Source organism: Diceros bicornis, chromosome 6 (assembly GCF_020826845.1).
Source record: "Diceros bicornis minor isolate mBicDic1 chromosome 6, mDicBic1.mat.cur, whole genome shotgun sequence".
Classification (NCBI taxonomy): Eukaryota; Metazoa; Chordata; class Mammalia; order Perissodactyla; family Rhinocerotidae; genus Diceros; species Diceros bicornis.
The window spans coordinates 79,633,252-79,643,632 of record NC_080745.1 but is presented as its reverse complement, the minus strand read 5'-3'; positions in this window follow the sequence as shown (position 1 = coordinate 79,643,632).

The window sequence follows — 10,381 nt, the reverse complement described above, 5'->3', positions numbered from 1 at the left end:
ATAGCTTCTGCACTGCAAAGGAAACAATCAACAAAATGAAAGGCAACCTATGGGGTGGGAAAAAATATTTGCAAACCATATATCTGATAAGGGGTTAAAATCCAAAATATATAAGGAACTCATACAGCTCAACGGTGAGAAAAAAAATAATCCAATTAAAAAATGGGCAAAGGACTTGAATAGACGTTTTCGCAAAGAAGACATACAAATGGTCAACAAGTATATGAAGAGGTGCTCAACATCACTAATCATCAGGGAAATGCAAATCAAAACCACAATGAGACATCACCTTACCCTTGTTAGAATGGCTGTTATCAAAAAGACAAGAGATAACAAGTGCTGATGTGCATGTCGAAAAAATGCAACACTTGTGAACCATTAGTGGGAATGTAAATTGGTGCAGCCATTATAGAAAACAGTATGGAAATCCCTCAAAAAACTAAAAATAAAACTACCGTATGATCCAGCAATCCTTCTTCTGGGTATATACCCAAAGGAAGTGAAATCAGTACCTTGAAGAGATTTCAGTGCTACTGTGTTCATTGCAGCATTATTCACAATAGCCAAGATGTAGAAACAACATGTCCATTGACAAGTGAATAAATGAAGAAATTGATATATATATATGTATACTTTATATACATATATATATATAGAAAGAGAGAGAGAAAAAATGGAATATTACTCAGCCTTAGAAAAGAAAGAGATCCTACCATTTGAAACAGCGTAGATAAACCTGGAGGCCATTATGAAATAAGCCAGACAATGAAAGAAAAAAAACTGCATGATCTCACTGATACGTGGAATCCTAAAAAGTCAAATACATAGAAGCAGAGAGTAGAATGGTGGTTACTGGGAGTTGGGGGAGGGATGGGGAGATGTCAGTCAAGGGTACAAGTTGGAGTTATATAGGATAAATAAGTTTAGCGATCTAATACTATAGATAATAATACTGTGTTGAATACAGGAAATTTGCTAAAAGATTTCAGGTAGTCTCATCACACACACACAAAAATGGTAACTATGTGAGGAGGTTATGTTAATTAGCTTGACTGTAGTAATCATTTCATTATGTACATGTATATCAAATCATCATGTTGTACACCTTAAATGTATACAATTTTATTTTAAAGAACTGATGAAACATATTAAGGCACAGATTAAGAAACTCTATGGACGTTTAGAAAGGAATTAAAGAAGACTAACTAAATGGAGGAATATACCATGATCATGGATTGAAATGCTCAATATTGTAAAGATGTTAATTTGCCCCAAACAAGCTACATGGAAATGAGAAAGGTTAAAAAAGAGTAATGACAACCTTGAAAAATAAAAACAAAGTTGGGAGAACTTGCACTGCCAGATGTCAATATTAATTATAAAGATACAGTAACTAAAACAGTAAGATGTGAGCACAAAGATAGACCAAAAGGTCAATGTAACAGAAGAGTCCAGAAACAGACCCATAAGCATGCAGACCATCTAATTTATGATAAAGGTATCAGTGCAATTCAGCGGGGGAAAGGGTTATCTTCTCAATAAATGGATCCACTAAACATCCATATTGAAATGGATCTTCCCCTTACCTCACACCATACTGAAAAATAATTCCTTAATTTTAAAAATAAAACACTAAAGCTTTTATAAGATAACGTGGGAGGTTATCTGCATGAATTTGAAGCAGTGAAAGATTTCTCAATTGGAACATAAAAATATAATCATCAAGAGAAAGCCTGATAAATTGAACTCAAAATGGATTAAACTTAGGAATTTCTATTCATCAAAAGACACTAGAGAGTAAAAAGGCAAAAAGCAAGCCATAGACAGGGAAAAGATATTTGTAATACATATATCCAACAAAGGATACACGTCCAGAATATATTTAAAAAAACTCCTACAAATCAATGGGAAAAAGAGAGAAAGAGAAACCAATAATGGGCATAAAATTTAATAATTACCAAGGAGGATATGTAAATACCCAATAAGGACATAAAAAGATGCTTTCTTTACCATTTGTCATCAGAAAAATTCAAATTAAAACCAAAATGATATATCACTACACCCTCACCAGAATGGCTAAATTAAAAGGACTGACCTTATTAAGTGTGGTGAGGATGTGGGGGTGAAAAGAACTCTCAATAGTGCTGAAGGGAGCGTAAACGGCTACACTCCCCTGGAGAGCTTCTTGGCAGCAACTAGTAAAGCTGAATATGTGCATACTTCATGAATCTGCAATTCCTTTCCTAGGTTTATACTCAAAATGATGCATACACAATATATATTCAAAAATATTGATACATACAAAAATATTCGTAGAAGCATTATGTGTAATAGCCTCAAACTAGAAACAACCCAAGTGTCCACAAACTGTAGAATGGATAAATAAATAGTCATGCAAAAGAACTCTATACAGCACTGAAAAAGATCAAACTATTACTATTTGCAACAATCTTATAGATATAATGTTAGACAAACTAAGAATGAATAAATACTGTATAATTCCATTTTTTGTCAAGTTTTAAAAAAGTCAGATTTTAAAAAACGAGCAAAACTAACCTATAGTAATAGAAATCAGAATAGTGGTTACCTTTGGGTGAGTAACGATTGAGAGGGAGCACAAAGGAGACTTCTGTAATGCCATTAATGTTCTTCTTTTTCTAAATTTGCATGGGTGTGTTTACTTTGAAAAAATACATTGAGCTGTACATTGATAAATTGTTCACTTTCTTGTATGTTACACTTCAATAAAAAGGGGTTTAAATGAAAGCAAATCGTGGCAGCCCCTCTCCTAGAGGCTTCCTTCCTGTATGGTGGCCTAGGTTACACCACGTACATTTACTATAATTTTCCAGCTTTCACTCTCTTTACGAACCTGTGATTCACCCACTGGCCCCATTGATCCTTCTTGTAACCTCCCCAGCGGTGTGGAAGCCCAGCCTGTTGTCAAGGGAGCGAACAACAGAAGGAGAGGACACGAAGTGTCAGGATGAAAGACATAGGGAATCTCTGCAAACATGAGCTACTCCCATGACAAGGGCTACAAAGAAATGGCAAGGTTTTGCCCCATTCAATGCATGAAGTATCAGCACTTCAAAGATTCATTAGTCATGGAACTTTTCCATAGTTGTATAAAGATTAAAATGCATCTGACTTTTAAACCAGTTGTCATAGAATTATCTATTGTCCTTTTGCTGTGAGGATTGATCTAAATTTAATATGAAGAGTTGTTATAGAAACTTACTACATCAAACGTTTTCCTATAAAATACTAATCAAGATAACTATTTAATGCCATGACAGGCAAGTTACCATATCTCTTTCTAGCTTTCTATTTACTCCATAACACTCTCATTACATACAACCAATGTGATATTTTGGATGAATTGGTGTATTGATATATTAAAATTGAAATCAATAACTGGTGAAATTCTGTTTAAAAAATTCAACTTTGTTGCTTGACTAAAATGATTTTGTCACTTTTTTAAAACAAACTGACCAGTTAATTGCGTTAAACTGGTTTGTAGCCATAGCTTAAATTTTTTCCTCACATGCTGTTAGTTGCTGTTCAACCAAGGGGAAAGTTCAGTCTCTGGAAAGAAATATCTTCATTGATTACTATACCAACAGCAATTACATCGAAACAGAGTCTAGCGAGACCTGTAACTTCTTGTATAACCTGATGACAGATGCCTGAAGAATATCCACAAAGTGTGCCCTTTCCGCTCCCATGCCTTGGATATTCCACGAAGCCGGAGTATCTCTGTTATAGTCAAGGCTCCCCTCGGTTCCACAGGTACAGTCCCTGTCCCAGCTGAAACGTGCTAGGGAAAATACACAGTAAACCGGCAAGCTTTACCGGGGAGACGCCAAGCTTCTCTTTCTTCACCGGTTGTAATTTATGTAATTCATGGTGAACGAAATGAAACGTTCTCCATGTTTTCTACAGCCCGATACACACTCCTCCTCCAAGAGCAACAATTCAATGACTAGCAGAGGTTTTTTTGAAATGATATTCTATCTTTACACATGCTGTTATATTTAAATTTCAACATTGGTTCCAAATCAGAATTTTAACTAGAGTGGAATAATGAGATCTTGGGAACTAAAAATTTTACCACATGTAGTGTAGAGGTTTGATTTATTAAAAATGCATATAGTTTCGTACAGTGGTTTTTTGATTGTTAAGCTGTCACTAGATGTCACAATATGCTCATTCTTTCACTAGAGGGTACCTTAATAAATATATTAAACTCAAGTAAGTGAGCTTTTCCACAATAAAAAGACATACCAAACTTTAAGAAAAACACGAATCTATTAGGTACAATCAGTGTATATCATAAAAACATATAAATACCTAGTTGGAGCTTTATATGGTTGAGATTTATATGGTTGAATTATATTTATATAATTCTATGAACACACAAGAAAATCCAAATTTTATTTTTTATTGATTGATTCACCCATCTATCCATTCATTCATGTATACACGCCCTCACTTAATTATCCAAAGGATTTCAGAATGAGAAAGCAACTCCAGAAATCATAATTCTTATCTTCGTTTTACAGGTGGACATACTGAAGTTCAAAGAGGGGAAATTATTTCCTCAAGTCCACTTCATTAATTGATTCTGGACCTTAGATCCTCTAAGTCACAATTTCATGCTGCATTCACTACGTTAAATTTTAAGATATTGTGGAAGTTCAAAAAAAAAATAAACTTCTGTTTCTGAGATTTCAGAAAACATCATCAACATTGTTGGTACAAAATAATATATGCCCCATATCCATGTGTGTTCTACACTTTTCTTTTTCCAAGTTGTGTGTTTTGGACTCCTTGGGCCTGTCTCTTTCTCTTTGTGATAACCCACGGAATTACAGTTTCTGGCCTTGAAAATCCAGGGGCATTTGTAAGTGCTGGTGAAAGAAACCTCTGTAAATAAGACAGAGAAAATGTTGCATTTTCCTCTGCAGCTTCAGAGAAAAAGTAAATGGCACTGTGCGTCATAAAAACGTTGTTAGTAAAACACCTAGACTTTAGATACTGATGTTATATTCTGTGAAAGTTTCCCTCATCCTGTAAAAGATTGAATTCTGATTGGTTGAGTTAAAGTGTTTTGTTATGGAAATAAAATTTAAATTCCTTTCTGCTCTCCAGAAGCTAGAAATACTCATACCTTTTCATTTTAAGCCAGAAGGGAATCACTAACACTTCCCTTTTCTCACACTGGTATGTGGTATTATGATTCGGATAAGAGTTCTTTTTTTTTTTTTTTTTTTTTTTTTTTTTTTTTTTTTTTTTACATTTTTATTGATATTTTAATGGTTTCTAACATTGTGAGATTTTGGGTTGTACATTTTTGTTTGTCCTTCACCCCATATATGACTCCCTTCACCCCTTGTGCCCACCCCCCACCCCCACTTCCCAGGTAACCACAGTCCAGTTTTCTCTGTCCATGTGTTGGTTTATATTCCACATATGAGTGAGATCATACAGTGTTTGTCTTTCTCTTTCTGGCTTATTTCACTTAACATAATACGCTCCAGGCCCATCCATGTTGTTGCAAATGGGACGATTTTGTCTTTTTTTATGGCTGAATAGTATTCCATTGTATATATATACCACATTTTCTTAATCCAATCGTCAGTCGAGGGACACTTAGGTTGCTTCCACTTCTTGGCTATGGTGAATAATGCTGCAATGAACATAGGGGTGCATAAGCCTCTTTGGATTGTTGATTCGGATAAGAGTTCTTATTTAAACAAAGAGCTTGCAAGTTTTGTCTTGCAATAAGAGAACAATGTCCAGAGGCATCACCCGCTGTCCACATGCCCTCTGAGCTAAGAGTCAGGAAATAATAGTATTTACCTTTAAGGGGCATTCTCATCCTCCACACACTCATATAGCCCTAGCCTTAAGGTACGTCGATGTTAGGTTTGCTCTGGTTATTCCTAAATGATGGATTGAAGTTTGGTAATTGCATCTGTCTTCATGATCAATGGGCATTGCTCTGCAGTTGACTCAGTTAGGACCACTGGAGTGTGTCAGATTCGAGCCTGAGTTGAGTGGATTTATCATGCTCTGGTTGGCATCATCCTAAATCTATTGGGCACTGCCTTTGCTCCCTCTTTCTAGGACCCTCAAGGAAATTATTGCTTCTCTGGACACAGCTGACAGTCAATAGATTCTTGATGGATAGAAGTATGTGTGCATGGATGAGTGAGATGTCAGTTCTATTCCTCCAGGACCACAGCTACTGGGAAAGAAGTACACTGAATTCCAAAATGGGATCACTTATAACAATATAGGTAGTAACCACAGAATTCAGAAGTGAAAACTTACTGGTTTCTTTCTCTGTCATTATTGCTTCCATTGGAGATCAATGGGTGGAGGGCAAAGGTCCTTAGAGTCCTCAAGTAAACTGTTTTTTTCTATGCAGCGCTCATCCCCATGTCTGCTTCTATCACAATTCTTGTCATGATGTATAATAACCAATGATTTCCTATCCCTCTGTAATACCTCAAGAGCAAGGACCATCTCTTGTTTTTCATACAACCTCATTAATTAGCACAATGCCTGGCACATAGGATAACTCAATAAATGTTTGTTAAATGAATGAATGAAAAAAAGCCTATAAAAAGAAAAATATATGACTATTATGGGAGATCAAGATTTGGCCACCCTGAAATATATCTCTTTACCTTGATTGTTTTCTCTGAAGGACATTTGACCTCCCCCACTAACTGCCTAAAGAATTTGACATGGTGGCTCCTTCCTGGAACAGATCTTCTATCATGATGGCTGTAAAGATAATGCAGGATAGAGGTTACAATAGGAAAGGCACCAAGCCCCTTTTATCAAAAACTCTGTCTCTCCCTGACCACATTATCTATAGATGACCCTAAAAAGAATTGTCTTCCTGCCCTCTGAAGTCCCAGGCCACTACCCGCCCCCAACACGCTCCTCGCCTTTAGCTGCAATACTTAAGCAAGCAGCTTAGACAGAGGGACGAGTTGCTCATTTCTGAGTTTCTCCCATGTATACATGTTATTAAACTTGGTGTTATTTTCTCCTGCTAACCTGTCTTGTTAATTATTTGGCCAGCCAGAAGCACCTTAAGGAAAAGGGCAGAGGGAGATTCTCACTCTTCCCCCGACACTATGTAAAGGCTAAATGTTTGCAAAACTCAAACATAGAAAACAGGCCGTAGAAGGAAGAAAACATTTGTGGAAAATCATTGGCCCAGTCCATACAGACATTCAGCTTCTCATATTGGAATAAAATCTAGTAGAGAGACTCCCCTCTCTTGAGGATAAGATTTAAACCATTTACAGCAGAGCTCTTAAAGAAGCATGTGTAAAAAAAAAAAAAAAAAAAAAAAAGGCCCATCTGGTATTATAAGTGTGTATTTTGGGGGAAAAAAAAATAACACAATACAACACAAAGCACATCTATCATTTTTATTACACCATCTACAGAAAGCAAAGATTTATAAAATCTTTTTGGCCAGAGGGAATATGAAAAAAGATAGATTTTCCCAAGTGGAGGAGTAAAGACTCCAGGAGAGACATGAGATTTTTATGTTTATCTAACAGGAGCTTAGGTTTTAAAAGGCTGGGAAACAATAACTTGGCATAAATTATACGTCTGCTCCTGAGGCCCTCTGCTTGTTCTGGAGAGTTGCAGAGTCAACAAAACCAGAGGGTTCTATTAAGCAGGGCAATTTCTATTATTCACTCTGATCTGAGGAGCCTGGGGAAATAATCCCACAACTCAACCAGGTGTCTGAATTTCCCTTGGCTTCTGCAGGGGCGTTTATTATCTACCTCCTCCAGCCGAGGCATAGTACAGAGTTCAAGGCCTCTTCTGTAACTGGATCTTTACACATCCATTTGCCCCTTTTCTCCAGTCATCTTACAGCATGAACCTTTGTAAACCTTCTTCCGGGCCCCCTTCTCTCAGCCTGCCGATCAGCAGCTAGATTCTAAGCCATCCAATATCCTATTTTACCTACAATTCTAATTGGTATAGCCCTTTCAAATTTATAAAGTGCCACTACATACAAAATCCTTTAAATTAAAAAAAAAAAACAAAAAAAAAAAAAACAAGGTCAGCAGTTAACTTGAGAGCTGTAACTAAGTTGCAGGAATTGCCCATCCTGCAGGACAGCAGGCAGGCAGTCAATGCCCACCGCCTAGCCTCTAGAGAGCAACCCGGATCTCATCAAGGCCCCCAACCTAAGTACTGATTTATAGGAAATAAACAGGAGAGAGAAATATGCTAAACGATACCAGGGATTCCACCAGTTGAATGTGAGAAATTTTACAGGACAAGTGACTTGGTTGATTTAACAATCGGTGTGGAAGAAGTAGAAGGGTAATGGATCAGAAGTGGAAAAGAGGTCTGAGAACGTCACCGGGTGAGCCTGAAGGGAGGCAGTCGTGGTCGGAGAGAGGGACGCTCCGATTAGCAGGTTGGGAGGCGGGCCTTCGTGGGTGATATGATGACACGGTATGAGCGTGAATCCACAGCAACGGGGGTTGAGGAACCAAATGGCTAATTGGATTGGAAGTTACTTTTCAGCATTAATGACAGTTTGTTCAAGAAGCAAAAGAATTTCCTAGCAGTCCTTGCCCCAACATATACTGGCCCCAAACACTGTGCTATGATAATGCAGGGCACTCAGAGAGAAGGGGAATCATTTTTTTACAGCTTTCCTAGGGCACAATACACACAGAAAATAATGTTGTCACCTTGAACTTTCGAAATCCCTTTGCCTAGATAGCCGTGCACTATTTTTCATCCTCACAACATTCTTGCAGTGCAAAAAGGGGGACAGATATTAAGAACTAGGGAACAGAAAATCTATACTTTATTAAAATAGGGTGCCTAGAAGTTAATTGACTCCCATTTGTCTTTTCAAGCTTAGAAAGAGCTGGCTAAGAGACCTCTTGGGCAAGGAGGCAGGCCAGCACTCACAGAGCCTAATGCCGCATCTTGACCCATAACTCTTCCTACTGGTGGCCAAGCCCTTCTCGAAAGGAAGGAAGGCTGAGCAAAGAGCAGTGAAGGCTCAGGACAGCTGCTGTCACAGGAATGTGTCCCACCCTGAGAGTCATGAAGCTGACTCTACTGCCAGGTTGCTAAGGAGTGCCGGGGCTGGGATATGGTGACTCAGTGGCAGGGCTCAGAGCCTCCCACTGGAGTGCTCATGGCTCCCTGTTCCTGGGCTGGCCTAGGCCTAGGGCTGACACGCCCACCACTTAGGGTAGGCCGCTCAGCCGGATCATGCCAAGTGGTCTCATAGCCTTTCTTCCTTCCACCAAGCCTTGTGCTCCAATCTATCTTCTATCTCCTCCTTGCATGATGGGAGGAGTCACCCCACTTTGTTCTCTGCTTTCTGCCACAACTCGAGTTTATGTACACCATGGGTCTCTTCTTAAGTTTCCACTGGCAGCGAGGCACGAAGGAGAATCAAGAAACCCTCTGCAGAGTCTCTGTCATCACTTCTTTTCAACAATATTTATAGCACAGTGCCATGGGCTAAACACTGAGTCCAGTGACAGAAAGCAGTGCAAATAAAAACATTCATTTTTCATTTTCACTGGATAAGGACAACTGAATTAGAGGAAATCAAAGCAAAATAAAAAAAAAACACAATTGACACATTTATATATTACAATATTGTTATTGCAAACACAAAGAGTTAGTCAAGTGCTTTACAAATGAAACACTGCCTTTAGGCTAAATACAGATTTGTAACGGGGTCTTCATGGCCCAGGGAGCTGAGTGCTTCTCTTGCGGCAGGTGGCTTCTAGAAGAAGGGGCTGATGATCCCCAGGACCCATTGCTAACTGATGCACATCACTGATAAACTCTAAAATCTCTCTTACTTCACACACACCCTGAAGACCAAGGAATACCTCTGGAATACTAACGTACTCTCATTAGTTTTCATTATTAATAGATAGACATATCAACCCACAGGGTTATAATCTACTATACATCATGAACTATAGCCATAATTTGTCTTAGCAAGATTGTACAACATAATAAATAGTCTTTAAATCATTTTAAAATAATGATTTGGGGCCGGCCCAGTGGCACAAGCGGTTAAGTGCATGCACTCCGCTGCGGTAGCCCAGGGTTCGCCAGTTCCGATCCCGGGTGTGCACCGACACACTGTTTGTCAAGCCATGCTGTGGCGGTGTCCCATATAAAGTGGACGAAGATGGGCATGGATGTTAGCCCAGGGCCAGTCTTCCTCAGCAAAAAGGAGGAGGATTGGCAGATGTTAGCTCAGGGCTGATCTTCCTCACCAAAAAAAAAAAAAAAAAAAAAAAAAAGATTATTTGACCTGGAAATACGCAAAATGTACTTCAAA